Below are 10428 nucleotides of genomic sequence, written 5' to 3'. Positions count from 1 at the left end.
ATTTTACTTTGGACCTGATAGAGTCCACGATGGCCTCAGTCACTCATGGGTTTTGGGGTCGTGGTTATCCTTAAGATCTAAGGATTGAACCCAACTACTGCAAGTAGAGGATGCATCCGAATATGGGCCTAGTAGGATTCTCCCAGTTGAAACACACTACCCTACTATGGATAGGGTCAATAGGCCTCTGGGGTATCTAAAATACATAGAATAATCAACCCCCAGAACGTCGCGTTGATGCCCGGACAATAGCTCTACCTACGTACCAAAGGCGAGAGCGGTTAATTATCAAACAATGCATTAGTTCTAGGTACAGCGATGCTTTGAATGTATGAGTGGATGACGTGTTGAGTCAGTCCTGCATAACCTTTGTGAAGGTGTCATGTTCGGTATACTACTGGACCGACTGGGCAAAGACCCGTGTTGTATCCGCACGACTAAGCGAAGCTCGAGGAGTTGTCCTTAGATGCGTGGGATACAGATGTGCCAAGTATGAAGACTTGAGCTAGACATCACTTTGAGACCCGGAAGAGGTCATGGCTAAGTCATGGAGACTTAAGCGGCTATTCAAATCACAGTCCTGAAAAGGCTTGCTCTAAGTCATGAGGACTCGAGCGGATGTTCAACTCATAGCCCTGAGGAGGCTCTTGCGATATACGCTAAGTCTTGGAGGCTTGAGCGTCGTTATTGCGCATTGCGACCCTAAGTGGTCATTATCGTACTTGAGTTGAATGGATGTATGACTGCATGCTTACCAGACCATTAGTGGTTCTGCCCCCGTTTTATGGGGATTTCAGGTGTTGAACCTGCGTGGCGATATGCGGAGCAAGGCGGCATCGAGTTCCAGGGTTTCTCTAGACAGAGTTGTACTGCTTCCTTTTTATTGAACCTACACTACTTTTCTAAGCAGTAGTGTTGTAATAAACATGTGGTTTTCGATAAAATGGAACACTTTGGTGGTCAATGAGTTGCTTGGCCACATACCTGCAACGTACTCAGAGTTTTCTAAAACTGACGACTTATTATCGTCTGATTCCGCTGCTAAAAGCTTTTCTAAATTCCTCTGCAAAGAAAAAAAGAAATTCATGAAAATTTTAACTTAGCTTTGTTTTGGAAATCCGGGGCGTTACAAACGCGCAATGGTTGCCATCTTCCATGACCAGATGCACAAGACCATGGATGCATACGTGGATGACATCCTAGTCAAATTCAAGGAAAAAGAAGATCATATTGATGCTTTAAGTCAGGTCTTCAAGCGACTTATTCTTTATAAGCTAAGACTCAACCCTCAGAAGTTTGTCTTCGAAGTTGGATCAGGCAAGTTATTAGGCTTCTTGGTCAGCAAAAAGGGAATAGAAATGGATCTCGCCAAAGCCAAGGCCATCATTGATATGTCACCCCTGACTACTCTCAAAGAATTGCGTAGTCTTCAGGGATGTATGCAATCAATTCGGAGATTCATATCCAATCTTGCCATGAGATGTGAGCCTTTCAATCATTTGCTTAGAAAAGGAGTGAAGTTTGAGTGGGGACCGAAATATCAGCAATCGTTTGATCGTATCAAGAAGTACCTTCTTAACCCACCTGTTCTGAAGCCACCGGAATTGAGAAAGCCTCTTTTGTTGTACGTTTCAGTTAACCAAGCCGCTTGTGGTGGATTCTTGGCACAGTACAAGGAAGGCAGTCTGATTGAGCATGTCATCTACTATGTAAGCAAGACTTTTATTGATTACGAGAATAAGTACTCCCAGATAGAGAAGACATGTCTAGCACTGGTTTGGATGTGTCAAAAGTTAAGGCATTACTTGTTAGCATCAGAGGTCAAGATTCTTTCAAAACTTAATCCTCTCAAGTACATCCTCGAACAACCATTTCTCAGTGGACGGATTGCCAAGTGGCAAGTCCTTTTGATGCAGTATGACTTGAAATATGTTTCTCAGCAATCTATCAAAGGCCAAGTAATTGCAGACCAATTGGCAGATTTTCCTCTGGTAGAAGATGTTAAAGCTGAGGATGATTTCCCCGATGAGCGGATCTACAATGTTCAGTAGTCTCCAGTTTGGAACTTATTCTTCGATGGTTTCAAGAATATGGCCAGCATAGGAATCAGCATCTTACTGATCACACCAGAGAAAGAGATGATCCCCTTTTCTCTAAAATTAGATTTTCAATGTACCCATAATATGGCTGAGTATGAAGCTTTAATACAAAGTATGAGAATTCTGCAAGACTTCAATGTCAAGAGAGTACACGCTTTCGGTGATTCATTGCTCATCGTCAGCCAAGTCAAAGCTGAATGGCAGGTAAAAGACCAGAAGTTGCTTCCTTATCAAAAGATCGTTCTAGCCCTCATCAATAATTTTGATGAATTTCAGCTTTTCCATATCAAAAGAGAGTTTAATCAAATAGCCGATGGTTTGGCCATCCTAAGCTCCATTATGTCTTTCAGAAGCGGAGAATTCTGTCGTTCTTTTGAGATTGGCAGACTTGATCAACCTGCTTTCATTCCAGTAATGCAAGTTAACCAGGCAGAACAGAAAAGGAAACCTTGGTACCAAGATATTAAAGATTTCATTGAAACTGGTGAGCTTCCACCGGAATTATCAAAGAAGGAGCAAAAAGCGATTCAGCATATATCGGCCAGTTATTTTATTCTCGCCAATATTCTTTATCATCGTGGGTTCAGTTCTGAATATTCTAGGTGCTTAAATGAAGAAGAAGCCAAAGAAGTCGAGCGAGAAGCGCATGAAGGCATTTGCGGTGGTCATGTTGGCTACCAAACCCTTGTTAAGCAAATCATTCAAGCAGAATATTATTAGAAAACCATGCAACAAGATTGTTATTGCTTTGTAAAGAAGTGTGTTCTGTGTCAGGTGCACGCACCTTCCATTCATACGCCAGCTACGTACTTGCAATCAGTCGTGTCTCCATGTCCATTCTCTATGTGGGCCTTCGATGTCGTGGGACCCATCACTCCTTCCGCTTCCAATGGTCATAAATATTTTCTTGCCGCAACAGAGTACTTCACCAAATGGGTTGAAGCTGTCACTCTGCGTATGGTAGAAGGTCGACATGTGATCTTGTTCATTCATAAGAACATTCTTTGTCGTTTCGGTATACCGCACGACATTGTGTAAGATAATGATACTCATTTCAAGAATGAGAGAATGAAGATCTTTTGTTCGAAATTCAAAATTCATCATCATTTTTCAGCTCCTTATTATCCCCAAGGGAACGGCCAAGCAGAAGCGACGAATAAATGTTTGATCTGCAACTTGGAAAGAACCGTTGAGATGGGTCGTGATTGGCACAAGAAAATTCATGATGCACTCTGGGCATATCGAACCACCATTCGAACCCCAACCAATGCAACTCCTTCAAAACTTGTTTATGGGACCGAGGTGGTGCTACCCCTTCATGTTCAAAAACCCGCTCTTAAATTTGCATCTCTTCTAGAGCTACCACTTGATCAGTATCAGCAACAGAGATTGGTACAGCTAGATCTACTCGATGAGAAAAGAATTAAAGTAGCAGAGCATGCCCAGTCTTATCGTTAGAGGATAGCAAGACAATACGCCAAGTCAGTCATCGAAAGAAGATTCCAAATTAATAACCTGGTCCTTAGATCAACGGCTCATCTAAAGCATCATCCACGTGGCAAATGGTCACCAAATTGGGAAGAACCTTACGTGGTGAGAGAATCACTACCATGTAATTCATATCGTTTGATTAATGCAGACAGGGTAGAACTATCCGACCCCATTAATGCTCGACATCTAAAGAAATTCTACACCTAAAAAATCTCTATTCTATCTTTTGTATGCTTCAAAAATCCTTTCAATAAATGATCAATTATTCCTCTATAATTCTTAGAATATACTGAGGCATTCTTGTTATAAAGTTGTCTTTTATTCAAAACAACCTGTGTGCAGGCAGGATCTAATAAATCTCTCATTTTGCACGCATGTGCACTCAGTTGCATCATTTCCATTTGCATTCATCTGCATTCATTTTACATCAAGCTTTTTCACCCATTCAAGATAAGGGATAAATCCTGAGACCTCGGTAAGGCGTTCAAGTCAGCGTTAGTTGATAATCTTTTAAAACCCAGAGCTCGTACTGGTAATCTTCCAAAGCCCGATGCTCGTACTGATAGTCTTTTAAAAATCCAGTGCTCGTACTGGTAATCCTTTTAAAATCCAGTGCTTGTACTGGTAACCTTTTGAAATCCAGTGCTCATACTGGTAGCCTTTTCAAAATCCAGTGTTCGTGCTGGTAATCTTTGGAAATCCAGTGCTCGTACTGGTAACCTTGTGAAATCCAGTGATCGTACTGGTATTCTTCAAAAATCTAGTGCTCGTACTGGTAACCTCTTAAAATCCAGTGCTCGTACTGATATTCTTCAAAAATTTAGTGCTTGTACTGGTAATCTTTTGAAATCCAGCGCTCGTACTGGTAGTCTTTTAAAAATCCAGTACGCATACTGGTATCCTTCAAAAATCCAAGATTCATACTGGTAATCCTTTAAATACAAGTGCTCATATTGGTACTTTGTCAAAGTTTGGTGATGATGCATGAAATGCACATCATGTTAATACGTTTTCCATGCATTTTGTAACAAGTTTAAGGTTTTAAACCCATGTTTAGATGTAGTTTGATAGTAAGGAGTTATGGTTCGAATTTTAGAAAAATCGGAGTTAAAATGAGAGAGTTATGGCTATTTCAGTGTTTGGGCACGAATTTCGAGGTGGATCAGATCCATATCCGACCCAATTCGGTTATTTGGACTTTGGATCAACCCTTAGAAAGCCCAAAACCCAACCCACACGCCTATCCATATCCAATTTAAAAACTTTTGCAGAAAACCCCCCAGAAAGTGGCGCCTAGCAAAATTTTATTTTTTAACCCTCTTTCTGAAAAATGTCAAAATTGTAAATAGTTTTTTTTGAAGAAACCTAGGCGTCATTGGCTTTGTTTGGACGCCCCCTGCAGTGCTTCTAACTCCATCAGCTCCTTCCTCTCCATTCTCCCACGTTTTGTCCATTGAAGACCAGTTTATGCTTGGGTTCCAAGCATATTTCGATCTCCCTTGTGTTTTCTTTGCATTTCTTTCTTCTTCCTTGCTGTGTTTTCACCATTTTGCTGTATTTTTGCAGGTCTAGCAGAGGTGGAGACTACTAACCTTGTGTGGGAGTGCGAAACACACCAACAAGGTGAGCCGGCCCTACCTCCATCCGGTTTTCTACACCCTCCGATCGAGAATCGGCGCATACTCCATCTTCGGTGGATCTCCAATGTGTAGCAGCTGCAAAGGTGCTGTTTTTTTGGTGAAGTCCAGCATTTTCGAACTGTTTGGGACGTCAAGATCAAGCCACAGTCCGCTCTTCTTCATCCCCCCGGTCGTCGAATCTTCCAAGAGGTAGGTCTTCTTCTTCCTTCTCTTCTAGCTAAAACCGAATTGAGTGTTGATTTTATTTTCTTATTTTCTGAGTGTTTCTTGTTTTCTTTTTGTTTTCAACCTTAGAATAAGTTTCGTGCATAGGCCAGCACGTTAGCTTAGGTTTATTTGTTTGATTGATTCATTTGAATTGAGTTTTTTTAGATTTTTCACCTTTTTCATTAAAATCGGCTAGATCTTCATCTAGCTGATTCTTCAAGTTTGTCATAGGTGTTCTTGGTTCTGTTCTACTGAAAATCCAATATAAAAAAGTGTTCATTTTGATTCATCTTAATTGTTTGGTTGTGTGTTGTGGTTTTGTTTAAATTGAAAAGAAAAATACAAAAATCGGCTAGACTATTTCTAGCCGATTCTTGGGTTTTACAAAAATATTCTTTTATTTAAATTTTTTATTCTGTCCGGCATGTTTCAGTAAGTTGTTTTTACAGAAAAAAATATCAAAAAAGTTCATTTTGATTTAGTGTAATCGTTGGTTTAGATTGAGCATTGTTTGAAAAAAAAATATTATATTGGCTAGACTATTTCTAGCCGATCTTTGTGTGTAATCTTCTACTTCATGCTGCATGTTTGCATCTTTTTTATTGATTTTACAGTGTGCAAAGTGTGTTGTGGTTGAGTTTAGTGTTTTAGGATTGTTCTAAATAATCATTTTGTGTTTTTGTGTTTTGTGTCTATTGAAAAAATTACAAAAATCGATTTTTCTTTTTTTTTTCTTTATGTTTTTAATGAATTCCATCATAGTGTTGTTCATGTTTGCATTTGTGTAATTAGGAGTTCTTTTTATCATATTTTAATTTAGTTTTATCAAATTGTTTGATATTTAGTTTAATCATTTTTTTTAGTTTGTATTTTTTTTAGTCTTCTTTTTCCCCAAGGTGGGGCGGCAGCCATTAGAGCTCAATTCGAGCTCTAGGTTGTTTTTGGTAATTAGTAATTGCAATTAGGTTGTCTAAATTCGATGTATTAGGGTTTTATTTCATAGCTGTTTTTAGGGGTCATTTAAGTAAGTTTTGGGAATTAGGGTAGCATTTAATTCTAGAAAATCGTGTTCTTCAATTAGGTCTTTTGATTACCCTAAGTGAGTTTAAATTCCTTAGCCTAGAATAACTTTCCTTTAGTCTAGACGTTTTTTTTTTAGAAGAAGGGCCATTAATGACTTAAATTTTAGAAACTTTTTTTCTTGGAAAGAATTGATTTTTCAAAAATCGTGTGGAGTAAAGAAAGAAAGCATTAAATTCCGATTATTTATTAGAAGGGAGTTACGAAGTGAACTTTGGAAAGTGATTTGAAAATTTATTGAATTTCCAAAGTGAGAGGCTACGTTTTCAAGAAAGAAATAAGTGTTTTTAATTCTTGTTTGGAAAGCCAAATCCGTGGGGTTCTGTAGGCTGGACGTTTCCACTTCCCAATTTGCATTTTAATGCCATTCCTAATGGGGGTAGACGGTTTTTGATATTCCAATTTTCTAAAAGTCATTAATGCACCTTTCCTTCCTTTTATTTAACCTTCCTTAGTGAATTAAATTAGATTAGGGCCTAATTAATTTAGTCATAGTTGCCTTAGTTTAGGTTTTTGAAAAAATCGTGTAGTTAAGTTAGGTTAGTAATTTAGTCAATAATTAGGTAGGTAGTCTTTATTAATTAATTACTTTTTAGTTAGACGTGTATTAGATTTAAATTAAATACCTTTATTAATTTTCATTTTCTTTTATTTAATAATTAGCATTGAGTGAGTTTAACCTAACCTAGCCAACTTAGTTGACCAAGTAGCTAAGTCAAAACCCAGCCTAGATCCAAGACCCAACCTTGAGTCAACCGAACCTACCTATTGAAACCTAACCTAACCTAGTCAATCTAGTTGACTTAGTTAGGTGTGCCGTGTGTCTAACCCAACTCGAACCCTAGCCCAAGTCAAAACCCTAGGTTAAGTCTAGTTGAGTCAAACCTAATCTCTACCTTACCCAACTCGAGCCTAGTCAAACCTAACCCAAGCTTGGGTCAACCAAGTCCAACCTAACCTAGTCAAAACCAAACCGACCTTAGTTGACTAAGTCAACCCTAAACCGAGTCCAACCTAGTCTTAGTTCAACCTAACCTAGTCAAAACCAACCTTAGTTGAGTTAACCCAAACCGACCTTAGCTAAGTCAAACTGAACCTTAGTTCAAGTCAAAACCGAGTTCACCCAAGCCAACCCGAACCGAGTCAAGTCAAAACCGAGCCTAGTTGAGTCAACCGAGTAAACCTAACCCTAACCCTATCCTAAACCCGCAACCTTTGTTCTTTAGTAGACTAATTTAATTTAAGTGTACTTTATTTTTTATTTTAGACTAAGTAGTTTAGTTATTTGATGTAGTGATAGTGTAGAAGTGGGTATGCGTATATTGTACTTGTTTCGTGTGTGTGAGCTGTGTTTTGTAATTGTTTTACTTGTAGTTAGTTATTATTTAACATAGTAGTTCGGATTGCATTTCCTTGAGTAACATAGTTGCATTTGCATCGTTAGTTAACATAGCTTTAGTCATAATTTGTTTATCGTATTTCGTTCATCATGCATTTAGCATAATTGTAATATTCATCTGCATATACACTGTTATTCAGTGTCATTTAGATTGCATTAGGTTTAATTTGCATTTTATAGTGTTTAAATAGATTCATAAAGTGAATAGTGCACTCAAAGAAAAACCTGATTTTTGCTGCATCGCATTGTCGTAATTTCATAGGCAAAAATTCTGAGTTTTTAGCAAATTTTTATTCTATTCACTTTATTGACGTGTTATCTGACTGCAGACCAAATTTCAGCTCTTTCGGAGTTGATTTGGTCTGATTTTTAAGCGTTTTGCAAAAACCGCTTTTTCTGGTTTTTAAATTACAGGACTTTCGATATCCTGATTTTTCCCAGATTTGAAACGCTTATATCTGGAGTTCCAGATATTGTTTTTTCATTCTGTAAAAACTGTTAGATTGTTTAATCTGTCAGTTACAGAACAGAACAAGTTTCGAGAAAATCGGACCTTGTTTGCCTTGTCAAACAGTGGTTTTTCGATATCCCATCAGAAATCTATTTTACACTAGTTAAGGGCATTTTCGTAATTTCCATACTTTCGGCATTTTAGACCTGTTTTCAGTAGTTTCTGCATTTTAGGAGCTGCATAATCATCATACAGCATTATTAGAATTAGTTTAGCTAAATTTAGAATTAGTTTAGTATTTTATTTAATTATTGTCTAATAATTAGAACTTGTTTTATTAATTTCATAAAATTAGACTTAGTTTCATTTATAGTTTTTATTGTTAGATTAAAATACTAACTTTGTATTTTCCTTCATTTTTAGGTTGAAAATCATATTTAGTTTCCAGGATTATTGTCCAAGTGCGAAGAGCGAATAATTGGCGAAAGGACAGAAATACCCTTGGTGTGGAGCAGAAGACTTAGTTGCTTTTTCATTTTCATTTTAGTGATAAATTGTAGTTGTATTAGCTTTATAATTGTAGATTGACATTTGTAATTAATAAATTAAATTTTAAGAAATACTCTGATTATTTCCCGTTCCCTGAGGATTCGACCCGTACTTACCACTTTGTGGAAAGTCGGTTTTTATACTTTTGGTTGACAATTTTCCAAAGTTTTATTGAAAATAATTGTTTTAAAAAGATCATTTCAAAATATCAACCAAATTTTGGCGCCGTTGCCGGGGAACGGCGAATTAATTACTTTATTTCTTAGAGTTTGATTTATTAATTTGTTTTAGTTAGTTAATTAATTGTTTTCTTTTTAGTTAGTAGGATTAGTAAGTGAATATAGGATTAACATAGTTAGTAAATATAGGATTCACTAACTGTTCTTTCTAGGATTCACTTAATTTTCATTCTGCAAGGAGCGATTAGACAAGTGGGTTTTAGAAAAACTTAGTTTGTGATTTCCTGTATTTATTTGTTTCAGTATTGTAGAATAGTTTACTTTGTTATTTCTTTATTTAGTTATAAAATTATGACATAGATAGATAGCATCCCTGTTTCGTAGTACTGTTATTTGTTTTATTTACATTTTAGTACCTGTGTTAGTTTAGATTTAGATTTAAGTCATTTGCTTACATCTGGTCTTAGTACCAGTGTATGCAGGGTCGACGAGGTTTAGGAACCCCATTACTCCCATTTGTTGACAACCCAGAGAGAATTTTACATTCTCATCGAAGTTCGACAACAATGGCTGACATGGATCCTCCACCTCCACCCCCAGTTCATCCACGTCCTCTGCAGGAATACTTCATTCCCACAGACTATGTTCAGGCATCCTGCATTCGGAGACCCGATGTAGGAGCGCCGCATTATGAGATTAAGGCCAGCATTATTCAGATGCTCTCATCTTTTTATGGCCTTAGTCATGAAGATCCCTACCGACATTTAGATGAATTCCTCGAAATCTGTTCTACTGTCAAGATACAGAATTTCGATGATGATGCTTTGAGGTTGACTCTATTCCCCTTTTCATTGAAGGACAAAGCCAAGTATTGGCTAAAGTCCTTAGATTCTGTAGAAATAGAGTCTTGGGATCAGTTGCAACAAGAGTTTCTTCGGAAATACTTTCCCATTGGTCGCACAAACCAATATCGTAGAGCCATCACTAGCTTTTCAGAGCTAGATGGTGAGCGCTTTCATGAGACCTGGGAGAGAATGAAGGATCTCCTCAGGAAATGTCCTCATCATCAGGTGTCGAAATGGCAACTGGTGTAGAGCTTCTACGATGGATTGTCTGACAAGAATCGTCAGATGATCGACTCTTCGTGTGGAGGGACATTCATGCTGAAGAGCGAGGACGAAGCATGAAGGTTATTTGATACATTGGCCGAGAATTCCTTACACCATGCTTCGAGCTCTCATTCGGATAGAGCCACACCCAGCATTAAAAAGAAAGCTGGTGTTCTTGAGATTGGTCCATCTACTGCACTACAGTGCAAGGTAGACATGATTGC

The 10428-nt window shown here is 37.8% G+C and overlaps 1 non-coding gene across 1 annotated transcript; it reads right to left on the bottom strand.

Annotated features, from left to right (window-relative positions):
• Window positions 1-10064: 10064 nt before the first annotated feature.
• On the bottom strand, window positions 10065-10167 carry LOC149849206 (small nucleolar RNA R71). The gene has a single exon (XR_016426491.1). It is a non-coding gene; the product is annotated as a small nucleolar RNA R71 (small nucleolar RNA).
• Window positions 10168-10428: the final 261 nt, after the last annotated feature.

Source organism: Nuphar pumila, chromosome 1, assembly GCF_984573655.1.
Source record: "Nuphar pumila chromosome 1, dmNupPumi1.hap1.1, whole genome shotgun sequence".
In the NCBI taxonomy this organism is placed as follows: domain Eukaryota; kingdom Viridiplantae; phylum Streptophyta; class Magnoliopsida; order Nymphaeales; family Nymphaeaceae; genus Nuphar; species Nuphar pumila.
The sequence above is the reverse complement of the archived record's forward strand: the minus strand, read 5'-3'. Positions and strand labels throughout refer to the sequence as shown.